At 41.5% G+C, this 13,212-nt stretch overlaps 1 long non-coding RNA gene across 3 annotated transcripts; it reads left to right on the forward strand.

Annotated features, from left to right (window-relative positions):
* Nucleotides 1–2,318: 2,318 nt before the first annotated feature.
* LOC136014241 (uncharacterized) lies at nt 2,319–7,827 on the forward strand. 3 transcript variants are annotated; one of them, XR_010612562.1, is made up of 4 exons: nt 2,319–2,505; nt 3,013–3,094; nt 3,770–3,919; nt 4,346–7,825. It is a non-coding gene; the product is annotated as an uncharacterized LOC136014241 (long non-coding RNA). The 3 variants fall into 3 exon arrangements; XR_010612560.1 differs by having other exon boundaries at nt 3,013–3,919; nt 4,346–7,827; XR_010612561.1 differs by having other exon boundaries at nt 2,319–2,501; nt 3,013–3,919; nt 4,346–7,827.
* The last annotated feature ends 5,385 nt before the right edge of the window (nt 7,828–13,212 follow it).

Here is a 13,212-nt window from a genome sequence, read left to right on the forward strand (position 1 = left end):
CGTTCAGATTTTTAAGATGGTCTCGAACCAGATCCTCTCCTACAGTTGGGCCCGAGGTCTTCATGCTCACAGGTAGTCCTGGGACCGCTGTTGCTCCAGTCACAATCTATCCTGGAGATGAGAGGAGCTTCCAGTGGGCAGGAATTTGCAGGAGGCTCGGATGGACCTCTCTGGTAGGAGCTAGTAAAGCATGACTGCCCTTCATCCCTGGTGAGATGCAGCATTTTTTTGGCTCCTGACTATTCATGTGAGGGCTGCACCTGCCTCTGCTCCTCATTTTCTTTTCCAGAAAGTTTAACAACAGCAAGAGTCTAAGTCTTAGGGGATGGGATAACCATTTTATCTGGCATTCCCTAAAGCAGAGCGAGTGCAGTGCAGCCACTGCACATCACTGAAACAGCTGCCACCACATCATCTTCACCAGGGGATAACACTCAGCATCATCAGAGCAGAAGAAGTAGTTCATATTGTATTGTCTGTCTCCAGCTCCCCAAGGGGCTCTCTCACCACTGTGGTTTAAGCGTCTACTGCGCGGTCTTCAAAGGCTGCCAGAAGTGATGAAGATTGTTGGAAGAAGTAAATGATCCTGAGAGACCACCACAATTTTGTACGCAGGCGGGGAACTTTCTGGAGAATAATGTAATCCGTACGTAGCCTCATGAATATGTTTATATGCCCAGTAGCTATATAAGGATGGCTTGCGTAGCAATACGGGGACACACGCTAGGTGGAGCTATCCCCTTTGTCTCCCGGCGCCGCAATAAAGAATACCTGCTTGTCAACTTGGAAACTTTGTTGGCGAGTTTGTTCCTGGAGTTTTCTCCGAATCAGTTTGGCAGCCCAGATGGGACCAACTCCGTTTGGCTGCAGGACCCACTGAGAACAGGGCTCCCTAGGGCCCTCGGGAATTTTTCCCGGATGGATCCCTCGACTCACTTGGATCACTGCGGAAGCAGACAAGGACCATCTTCTTAAAAGGTATTCTTTTCTTTTGTATAGTCTGTAAGGTGCAGGGGGCATCTTACATAAAGACTAAATTGGTTTAGTTTCGTAAGTGTATGCAAGGTTAGGAAGCCTTCCGTAAATCGAGATAGGAAATCTCGTTGGTAAATGCGTATACCTGGCTGCTAGCGTCCGTTTGGTATATGCCCACAAGAAGCAGGGGGCATCTTGTGGTTTGTGTCCTACAAGACGCAGAGGATGTCTTGTGGAAATGGTTTTGGGTCCAGTGTGCTATTAGCAGCACATAAGGGATCTGATTCAGTGATGCTGTCAGCATGGGTCCCTGAATAGGTTAGTCGAATCACCCTCCGATACAGTGGGCTGTCCAGTACGGTTCCCACAGTGGGACGCAGACAGGCTGGTCGGACACAAGGGTCTCGTCCTTCTTGGGACACTGACAGGCTGGTCAAATATAAAGGGCTCAAGGAAACCCCCCTTATAATGTTACAATATGGTCTGAGCCATAGGGGTTAGGAAGTATTGCTTTTGCTTCTATTGGTATTCAACTTATTTTGTGGCTTGTTACAGTAATGATTTTGGTCTTGTGATTTTGGTCTTGGTGGCAGGATGTTATAACTGTGTTATGAACTGTTGGTTGTTTGATTGAATTTTAGTCTCTGTCTTTGTCTCAAGTGTTGTTACTGTGTGGAGTGTGTCTGTGGGATCCCGTGTGTGTGTGTGTGTGTGTGTGAATGTGAGATTGATAATGGAAAATCAGCAGAGTGGACAGATCTTGAAAAAGAGTCCTTTAGGGCGCATTTTGGCACATTGGAAAGAAGTGGGAGGGTCTCTTGGGGGCTCGGTAAAAAAGAAAACATTGGTAAAATATTGTAACCGATGGTGGCCTTTGTATACTTTGGAAGATCAGGAAAAATGGCCTAAAAATGGAACTCTGAACTATAATACATTGTTACAATTAATGTTGTTTTGAGGTGGCAAGGAAAATGGGATGATGTAATGTATGCAGATCTGTTTTTCACTCTAAGAAACCACCCGGAGTGACAGACTGAATGCAAAATTAATATAGCTCCGCCAGATCCCTTAATTTTGGCTTTGGAAAAGGACGGGGAAAAACTGAAAATTAAGATGGAGAGATGCTGTTCAGCCTGTGATACTGGGGAAAGATGTTTAAAGTTAAAAAACAGTAATCAGGAAGATAGGTTAGAAAATTATGTATCAGAGGTACCCCGGAGAGGAGCACCCTCTGCGTCTGTCCTATCTGATACTGATAAGGAGGAAGAGCTTGCTGTCACTGGCAGCAAGCAGCAGATTCACATTCAGAGTTAAGAAAGGGTTAAACCGGAAGTGCTGTTGCAAAGGCAGGCATCTGCAGCCGCTGCTGAGCAGGGTGGGCAACTGTGAGAAAAAAAAAAAAAAAAAACACAACAACGAAAAAAAGCGAAAACCAAGGGGGAAAAGAGGGGAGCTCGCGCAGCTCCTGTGTTTGAGCGTGGGATGAGGCTGCGGAGGCAGAGGTGGAGGAGGGACGTCGTACGGAGGTGGGTGAGTGGACTCTTCTTCTGTGGAACCGGATCGGTGTGCATGCTATGGGGAGTTTGGACGTTGGAAGGGAGACTGCCCTGGGCGGGGAGTGCCATGGGGTGGCTCCGGTGACTGAATTGGAACTAGACTGCCGGGGACCTGGGGAAATCTACCCTAGCAGATCCACTGGTTAAATTAAAACTAGGGACTAGAGGAAATAAAGTGGAATTTTAGTGGGTACAGCAGCAACTTATTCAGTGCTAAATCAGCGAGAAAAGGATTTGTTACAGATGTGTGAGCTACTGGCCACCAAGAAAAAGGGGGGGGGGGGAAGGGAAGAGGCATTCTTTCTGAAACCCTTAAAGTACAAATTGGGAAAAACAAATAGGACTGCATAAGTTTTTATGCATGCCAAATTCTCTAAAATGTTTATTAGGGCGAGAAGCGACGTTTAAGAAAGGCAAAATGGAATTAAGAGTTAAAAACAATCAATTAATTGCAGTTTTGAGTTTATCTTTAATTCAACAGAAAAGCGAACAGGAAGACCTCCCTGAAATAGAAGAAAACCTTAATCAGGTACATCTGGGAGGATGGGCATCTGAAGTTCCAGGTAAGGTGAAAAATGCTTTGTCTGTTAAAGTGGAAATAAAAAAAGAGGGTGAAGGGGCTGCCCAAATAGAATAAAATAGTATCCCTTAAAATTAGAAGATCAAAGGGAATCAAAAAATCATTGATACATTTTAAAATATAGATTAGTAATTGAATGTGAATTGGAATATAATACTCCTATCTGGACAGTAAAGAAATATGATGTGAAGAGTTGCAGATTGGTTCAATATCTCAGAGCAATCAACAAAATTGCAGAGGATATTCGTCCAGTAGTAGCTAATTCGTATGACTTATCAGAAATGGTTTGCCATCCTGGATTTAAAGGACGCTTTCTTTTGCTTACCATTGGCCAAAGAAAACCAAAATTATTTGCTTTCGAATGGGAAAATCCTGACACAGGAAGGGAAACTCAATTAACTTGGATGGTATTACCTAAAGGGTTTAAAAACAGTCCAGCAATTTCTGGAAATCAGTTAGCACTGGAGCTAGGATCATGGAAGCCACCTACTCAGACAAGGACTCTTGTTACAATATATGGATGACCTATTAATTGCTACAGAAACAAAGGAAGAATGTATCCAGTTGATGGTGGAATTATTAAATTTTCTGGGACTGAATGCTTATCGGGTATCCAAACAAAAGGCCCAACTAATCCAAACCTGAGTTTCCTACCTAGGATATGAAATAACAGGAGGACAGAGAGAACTTGGAGCTGTGAAAAGAAGCCATTTGTCAGACTCCACGATCGTCGACCATCAAGGAGCTCCGGACATTCCTGGGAATGACTGGATGATGCAGACTTTGGACCCATGATTATGGTGTTCTGGTAAGACCACTATATGAACTGTTGAAAGGAAACCCTCCCTCTTTAGAATGGACTGATACAGCAGAGGGGGCTTTGAGAAATTTAAAAACAGAGCTAATGAGAGCTGCAGCTCTGTGACTTCCAGATGTGATTAAATCCTTTTGGCTATATTCCTATAAAGAACAGGGAATAGCTTTGGGGGTCCTTGCTCAGAAACTAGGACCCTGCAGAAGGGCAGTGGCGTATTTTTCAAAACAGCTGGATGAAGCGAGCAAAGGATGGCCTGGGTGCCTAAGAGCTGTGGTGGCAGTTGTCATGAATAGTGAAGAGGCTCACAAATTCACCTTGGGACAAAAAATTATTGCGCTAGTGTCCCATGTTGTATCAGCAGTCCTGGAACAGAAAGGAGCTCACTGGTTATCTCTTTCACGTTTTTTAAAATACCAGGCCACCCTTGTGGAACAGGATGATACAGAAATTGTGGTCACTAATGGTGTGAATCCAGCATCCTTTATGCAGAAACAATCAACAGAACCACTAACACACGACTGCTTGGCCACTATAGAGACTGTATATTTGAGCCGACCAGACTTGGAAGAAAAACCTCTGGAAGATGCTGATTCTTGGTTTACTGATGGTAGTAGCTTCATGAAAAATGGTGAACGAAAGGCAGGATATGCCATTACCACCACTTAACACGTAACAGAAGCTAAACTTTTGCCCGTGAACGTCTCTGCCCAGAAGGCAGAAATAATAGCATTAACGAGAGCCCTGGAATTGGCTAAAGATAAAAGGAAAAATATTTGGACTGATTCTAAATACACATTTGGTGTGGCAGATGCACATGGTGATATCTGGAAAGAACAAGGACTTTTGAACACACAAGGGAAACAGATTAAACATGCTACAGAAATTCTGTGGCTACTGGAAGCTGTTCAGCTACCCGAAGAAGTAGCTATTACGTACTGTAAAGGACATCACATCAACAAGGTGACTCTGATCAGGAAATTGGAAATAATTTGGCCAATTTTGAAGCCGAACGAGCAGCTGAACAATCTAAAATCATGTCCTTAATCCCTGACGGCAAACCAACAATTGAAAAATCTAAACCTAGGTATTCAAAAGAGGATAGAAAATTGATTCAAGATCTAAAAGGACAGGAAAATAAAGAGGGTGGGGTTCAGATACCTGATGGACGAACTGTAATCCCCTGTAACCGACTCTGGAAGTTAGTTCAGGAAGAACATACTAAAACTCATTGGGGTAGCAACTCTTTGTATAAATATTTAGACAAACAAATTGTAGGAAGGAATCTATACACCACAGTTCAATTAGTGACAAAACAATGTCAGCTATTCTTAAAAATAATCCTAAAACTGAAAATAGAAATCAAATTGGGACAATTGGGAGAGGAAGTTATCCGGGACAGCAGTGGCAAATAGATTTTTCTGAATTACCAAGAGAAGTGGGTTATCGATATTTGTTGGTGTTAACGGATACTTTTTCAGGCTGGCCAGAAGCATTTCCTTGTAGGATAAATAATGCAAGACAAATGATTAAAACATCATTAAATGAAATAATACCTCGTTTTGGAGTACCAGTGGCCATTTCTTCCGTCCGGGGTTCATACTTTAGTGCAAAATTGTTACAAGAAATTAGCAAAAATTAGAAATTGATTGGCAACTACATGTTCCATACAGGCCTCAGGCCGGTGGGCAAGTAGAAAAGATGGACTGTCTGATTAAACAACAGATTAGCAAAATATGTCAGGAAACGAATTTATATTGATACCAAGCTTTACCACTGGCTCTATTAAGAATTCGAACTAAACCTCGGTCGAAAGAAGAGGTTAGTCCATTTGAGATATTGTATGGGAGACCATATCAGTCCCAGTTTAAAGGAAAAAGTCTTCAGAAAGTGGGAGAAGGCTATCTCCGCTAAAACAGTGGAGATAAATAAGAGAATATTAGGGACAAGAGCAAGAGGTTTGGATTATCCGAGTCGCCCTTTCAGATCTGGAGACTGGGTTTGTGTTAAGAATTTTTCAGGAGATCCTCTACAGGAGAAGTGGAGCAGACCGTACCAGATATTATTGACCCCCTTTACAGCAGTGAAGATAAAGGAACAACCTGCTTGGATACATTATTCAAGAATAAAGAAAGCACCAGAGCCAGAAGACATGGCAGATCGAACCTTCAAGACCCTTACCTATGAAATTGCGTCGGTCATAATTTGGAATTATATGATAACTGGCGCACAAGCCTGGGACCAGAACTTATACCTGAAATTGGTGCAGAATGTTACTAAGGTTTTTAATCGTAGTAACTGTTGGGTTTGTGCACAGTTGCCTAAATCAGGAGAAAATCCGGACCTTCCATTAATTGGAGTTCCAATTCCTAACGCTATCTCGTGAACAAATTTGTGGCTGAACACTAGCAATCTACATCCAAGGGAAAGGTTAAAATTTGGGATAGTTAATTCTGATCCAGGTAATAAATATTATACCTGCACACAAAGATGCATTACACCAGGAACCAGAGTAGGAGATTATGCTTCACAAGGAGGGGCTTGTTCTATAATCAATGAAAGCTGCTGTTCCTATCTAGATCAAAGTGGCAGAATTGAAATAGATCTGGAGGAAATTTGGAAACAAACTAAAGTATTTCGTGAAATGGCCATGGATGACACCTCCTGGGGTTTTGAAGAAATATGGGAAAAGTTAACTTCATGGTTACCTGATCTCTCCCGGTTGAGCCAACTGGTTGCAGGAATATTGATGTTAATAGCTTTAATATTGATTACTTGTGGTACTATACAATGTTCCTTCTAGTATTGTAAATGATATACGATAAATTAGGAAGATTGGAAAAGGAATTAAATTAAGCGCAAAGTAAAAATGGGAAATTATTTCAAAAAGACTTTAGATGGTAATGGTAACATATAAAATGTTGCAAAAGAATTTGCAAAAGGACAGAAAAAGGGGGGATTTGAGGCAAGCGGTAGGCACAAAATTACAAAATGGAATATATAAACCTTTAGAATCAGTTTTAAATAATGTTAAGTTTGATGGCTTTGTAACAGTAGCAATGGAAAATTACTGAGGTGCATGATGCACAGAAAAAAAAAATAGAGTACAGCTAGAGAACATACTGAGAATTCTTGTACAAGATAAACCGTTGTAGTTTTAGGCACTACGACTTTAGTACAAAATGAGTGTAAGAAAAACAGGCAAGAAGAACAGGACTCAAGGATAAGGAGTATCTGGGAATGGCAGGTGTCCAAGATGGGCTGCAGCTAAGCTAACTGATAAGTAGGACAGGAGGATTGTTATGTCTGTGGTGTTAACGAACCAGTTAAGCTGGTATAAGCGTCTACTGCGTGTGCTTCAAAGGCTGCCAGAAGTGATGAAGATTGTTGGAAGAAGTAAACGATCCTGAGAGACCACCACCACAAATTTTGTACGCAGGCGGGGAACTTTCTGGAAAATAATGTAATCCATACATAGCCTCATGAATATGTATGCATGCCCAGTGGCTATATAAGGACGGCTTGCGTAGCAATACGGGGACACACGTTAGGAGGAGCTATCCCCTTTGTCTCCTGGCGCCACAGTAAAGAATACCTGCTTGTCAACTTGAAAACTTTGTTGGCGAGTTTGTTCTGGAGTTTTCTCCAAATCAGTTTAAACCCATTACACCTTGTCCTATTGCTACACATTTATGGTCACATTTATAAGTGGCAGTACCACAACTTCTGGAATGTTATGGTAGTGTTTTAAGGTACAATAAAGTATAACATAGATCTGCAATCATAGGTTTGGTCACATTTAGGTTTGTTTTTTTTTTTTTCCATGCTTCTGTAATGCAAAGCATTGATACTGGCACAAAGTAGGAATGAAGATTACCTTATAGGTAAGAATATAGCTGCACCTAGCTAGCAAGGACTGCATTTATGTACATTCTTACTGTTTGCTTTTCAAAGAAGGAAGGTATTCCATATGGCATATTAATGTATGATCTGCCATGCATAAGGGTGAATGCTTTAGACTAGAAGTCTGGATGTATCCGTTCTAGTAAAGACGAACATCTCCGCAAAGTCCGAACTTTCTATTGGTGCCATCTTGATTAAGAGGAAAGATGTTCTGAGTTAATTCTATGATTCTGAATTAATGCTATGATCCTATGGAATGTTTCCATGTGCTGCCTTCCGAGCAGTGGGTGTGCTCTGTCCTTCACTCAGCTGCTCTTCCTTTTGACTGTGCATTAGTGGCTGTATTTAAAACAATATTAATACATTTCAGAGGGGGTTTTAAAGCATCATTCTTTTCTTTTGCCTTTAGATAAGAAATTAATTTTTTGGTAGGGCTCTGATTACAAGGGTGTTTGGGGTTAAAAGAGGGAAAGATGAAAACTAAAACAAAAAAAAAAAAAAAAAGAAGCTTGACTTGGTACTGCTTGTAAGTTTGCAAAACATGGCTTTAGCCAACAACAGTTTGAAAATGTTGCTTGCTTTATGGATCTATTTGAATCATGGTGTTACATGAACATCTAGCTTTGCTTAAACTGCTGCCAGGAAATAAGTGGTAGGGCCAGAAATATCTGCTGTGGGGCACTGAGAGTTGATTTGTACTCACGTGCAGTTTCATAGAAGGTGGAATGTTGCTGAGAGGTTTTGGTACCAGCAGCTCTTCAGAATGCCCACCAGTCTCTCTTGCGGTTGCAAACTAGCCCTATTGCTCTTAATAGCAAAGAGGCTGGGATGAAGGAGAAGAGGAGCAATGGTCACATGGGTGTTCACTTACCTCTAGAGTAAGTCTGGAGGTAATTTCACCCCTTCTAATTTGAGACTTTTCCCTTTAGTCTTCTTACTCTAGAACACCCTGTCCCTCTGTCTCTTTCCTCTAAGCTCCAAAAATTGCGACTTGTGAAGCCTCCTCTCTGCTGAAGGATTCTGCCCTTGAACTCTGTAGTCCTGCTCCAGATCCTCTACAATTTCACTTTCTTATATAAAACCAATTCTCCTCTCACTCTCAAAACTCCCCAGGCCTGAACATTCCTATTTCTCTGTGCCCCTCCAGTTAGCTCACAAGCACCCTCATGTTTTCTTTGGCCTTCAGCCCCTTCCTTTAGCTCCTGCAGCAAATGAAGTGTGCTCATGCTCTGCGCTCTGTAGCTGAGGTTGCTGCTCTAGCAGGGATGTGAAAATAACCCCAAACACAGAATTAAAAAATACTCATTAAAAAATACTCCTGGGTGAGTATTCTGAATTTCCAAAATTCCACACTTTTTAACTCATTAGACAGCAGTTCATTAGTTTTGATCTATGTATGTAGTACAATTTTCATGAGGAGTATGACAAACTAAGTGTCCTGGAATTAACCTAGTTTTTCATCTTTTAAATGATAGGTATGTTCCATTTGGCCTTTTTTTTTTTTTTTTTTTTTTTAAACCGAAAATTGTGCTGGCTTTGTTTTTATTTTTTTTTTCTCTTCATTTAGCAATTTAGCATTGAACACTGCATGTAGTCAGTTTTGTGTTCCCGACATATAGTTGTCAATACCATGAAATGGGGAATGGGAAAAGAGTACTAAAGAGAAAGAGAGCTCACTGAGGTACAGGAGGTATGAAAACAGCAGCAGAGATTTGATTTCAGGTTTCATAGAATCACAGAATCACAGAATGGTTTGGGTTGGAAAGGACCTTAAGATCATCCATTTCCAACCCCTGACTTGGACAGGGACACCTTGCACTAAACCATGTCACCCAAGACTGTCCAACCTGGTCTTGAACATTGCCAGGAATGGAGCATTCACAGCTTCCTTGGGCAACCCGCTGCAGTGCCTCACCACCCTCACAGTAAAGAACTTCTTCCTTATATCTAACCTGAACTTCGGACCCATTACCCCTTGTCCTATCACTACAATCCCTGATGAAGAGTCCCTCTTCAGCGTCCTTGCAGCCCCCTTCAGTTTCTGACTCCTATCTCTGCAGGAGATACTGGTTTAGAAGGAGAATGGGATAGAGGTGGTTTGGCTATTTTGGTTGTAAAGCTTCTTCCTCTGGACCCTGTCCAGCTGGGTTGTGTTTGGGAACAAGTCTGTGTTTCCGTGGTCTGGCGCCACGAGGTGTCACCATTGCTGCATAGCTCCCTGTAGTCACGCTCGAGCACTTTTCTGCTTGGATCCATAGGAGCTTGCGTGACAGTCATCTGGGTTTGAGCTGCCGTTGCATGCAGGATGTTTTGTTTGCGTTAAGGGGCAGTCTATCTGTGGACAGAGTCAGAGACCCACTCTCTCTGATGCCACCATTAGGACCTTGCATAGGTTTCCGGTTAGCCTGATTTTATATTAGAGGTTTAAATATGTCTCCTCTGGGGCAGAGAGGAGTTACCTTATTGCTAGTCTATTCGGGGCATCTGTCTAAAAAAGGGTGGCCCTTCTGCTTGTTTTTCCTAGAATCACAGAATTATAGAATGGTTTGGGTTGGAAAGGACCTTAAGATCACCCAGTTCCAACCCCCCTCTCTACACCCTAGATCATGGTGCCTCACCCTAGACCATGTCTCCCAAGCCCTGTCCAGCCCTGCCTTGAACACTGCCAGGGATGGGGCAATTACCACCTCTCTGGGCACCCTGTGCCAGCGCTTCACCACCCTCGCAGGGAAGAACTTCTTCCTTATATCTGACCTGAACTTCTACTTTTCAGTTTGGACCCATTGCCCCTTGTCCTGTCACTGCAGTCCCTGGTGAAGAGTCCCTCCCCAGCATCCTTGTGGCCCCCTTCAGACACTAGAATCTGCTCTGTGGTCTCCATGCAGCCTTCTCTTCTCCAGGCTGAACAACCCCAATGTTCTCAGCCTGTTTCCTATGAAACTGGTACAGTCGGGGTGGTGAAGAGTTTGCATAGACTTCCAGAAGAAAGCTTTGTTTATTTTATTTTGGAATAAACTGAAAGTAACTTTGGTGGCATTAAAGTAGTTGAGCTGTAACGGCACAACTGAACCATATGAACAGATAGCCCTTAGGAGAGTTTCACTAGAGGTGATCCTCAGATTGACTCTAGCCTGTAAACACTTGCTGCTGACTTGGAGACACACCACTGTCAGGAGTCCTGTGTGCCAGCTGAGGTACAGCTACATGTGAGAGGATGCTTACAGGGAGGCAGCAGAGTGCTGATATGTGAAGGGTAGGTGTCAGGATGATGGAGCTAGGCTTTTTTCAGTGATATCCAGTGATAGGACAAGGGGCAATGGGTGTAAACTGGAACATAGGAAGTTCCACGTTAACATCAGGAAGAACTTCTTTACTGTAAGAGTGACAGAGCACTGGAACAGGTTGCCCAGGGGGGTTGTGGAGTCTCCTACACTGGAGATATTCAAGGCCCGCCTGGACAAGTTCCTGTGTGATGTACTGTAGGTTACCCTGCTCTTGCAGGGGGGTTGGACTAGATGATCTTTTTAGGTCCCTTCCAACGCTTGGGATTCTGTGATTCTGTGATTCTGAGCCTCTTGTGCCAGCTCCAGCAGGGAGATGCAGCTATAGCTGGTTGGTATAGTGGGTTTTCTCTGGCAGCCTTAGTCTGTTGCATCTTTTGAGTTGAAACACTGGGTCAGTGACAGTTTCACGAGAAGGCAGAGCTATTTAAATGCATCTGGTCCTTTACCTCCTGTGCCACAATTTGCAGCCAGTTCCCTCCATGCCACCTTAGTGAAGTTTCCAGCAAATGCTTGTGAAGTAGTTATTAAGGATTTGGTGCAGTACATTGTGTTGTGAGGGGTTGTTTCTATTAAATTCCTCCTACTTCTGTCTGCCCAAAATAGGACACAGTAATTTTGCTCAACATTTTGGTTTTAAATGATCTGACTCTTTTTTTTTTTTTTTTTTTTGACAGATTTAGAAGTCTTAATCTCAGCACCATCTCAGGAAAACATGCAAAAGTTCAGACTGACACAGATAACTTTTACGGCTTTTACTGATTAATAGCTCAATAACAGTATACTTGTTTAAACATCATTTTGAACAGGCTTCCTGTTTTTAAGTACCTTTATAACAGGAGTAATGATGATCAGGTGCTATTAACTTGTAAATTGAAGGTAAAATTTGTGATGGTTTTGGGCAGAAACTGATGCAAATTGAAAACAAGCTCCTAAAGAAATCTGGTTCCTTGTTACTACTTCAATTACTGTTTGTTTTACAAAATCCCCTGTTGCAGAAAATAGGAACTGCTCTCCTTGCAGTTGAAGGTGCTCTATATGTATCTATATGATTTCTACTGATTTTAGGAACACAGTGTGTGTATCTACCTGAAGTGCCTAAAATCTACAGAACAACTTTTACTTCAAGATTTTATCTTGCATGTAGAGTCAGAAAAATATCAACCCATATAAATCCCAGTCTGATCATTGGGGACTAAACGTACGTTTAAATCATTTGTGTGCAAATGTGTATCTGTGGAATGGGGAGGATCTTCATAACGTGCTGTCATGACAGAGCCAGAAAATAGAAATATGAACACAATAAAATGATCTGAATGCAAGTTTACCCAAAGTGAAAAATATATAATATAAATATATATGTGCTGGCCTGAGGTAATTTCATTTGTTTTAAATAAATTAGAGGCCTAATGTTGATATTTGTTTCTGCTGAGTAAAATGTGTTTCAATGAAACAAAAAGCACTGTAAACCCAACCACAGTGACTGGATAATTTAGTTTCTGCCTTAGCGATAAAAGCTTTCATGAATATGAATTGATGTTATTTCTGTGTTTTGTTCCAAGCATAATGTGCACATCCCTTAGTCATTAACTACACTATTTTAAGTAAAAAGTAGTTACTATTCACAGGCTGCTGCTAGACAGAGAGAAAGTTGTGTGGGTTGTAAAATTCACTATGCTAAATTTGTGGCAAGAGATTAAAGATAATAGCTGTTAGGCAGTATTTTAACAGGATTCTTGGAGACTTTCAAGATACGTATACATATGTCTTAATTTTCTCTATATGTGTGTGTATGCACACATCTGTATCTACATACCCACATGTGCATACTCATGCTTACCCACAGTTCAACTTTTTAAAATTTTTTGTTAAAAATATTGTATATATTATATCTAAAATAGATACTCTATTTTAAACTATGTTTTCTATATGGTTTTATATACATGCATATACACAGACACATTTGTGTATGTATATCAAATTTGAGTATTAACGTGTTGATATAGGTAACTACAGATAAGCCCTATTATTTATGTAAAATTATTATTTATTATTATACCTAATGTTACCTGTATAGGTAATACAGGTTGTATCTGTGATGTT

This window comes from Lathamus discolor, chromosome 5, assembly GCF_037157495.1.
Source record: "Lathamus discolor isolate bLatDis1 chromosome 5, bLatDis1.hap1, whole genome shotgun sequence".
Lineage (NCBI taxonomy): Eukaryota > Metazoa > Chordata > Aves > Psittaciformes > Psittacidae > Lathamus > Lathamus discolor.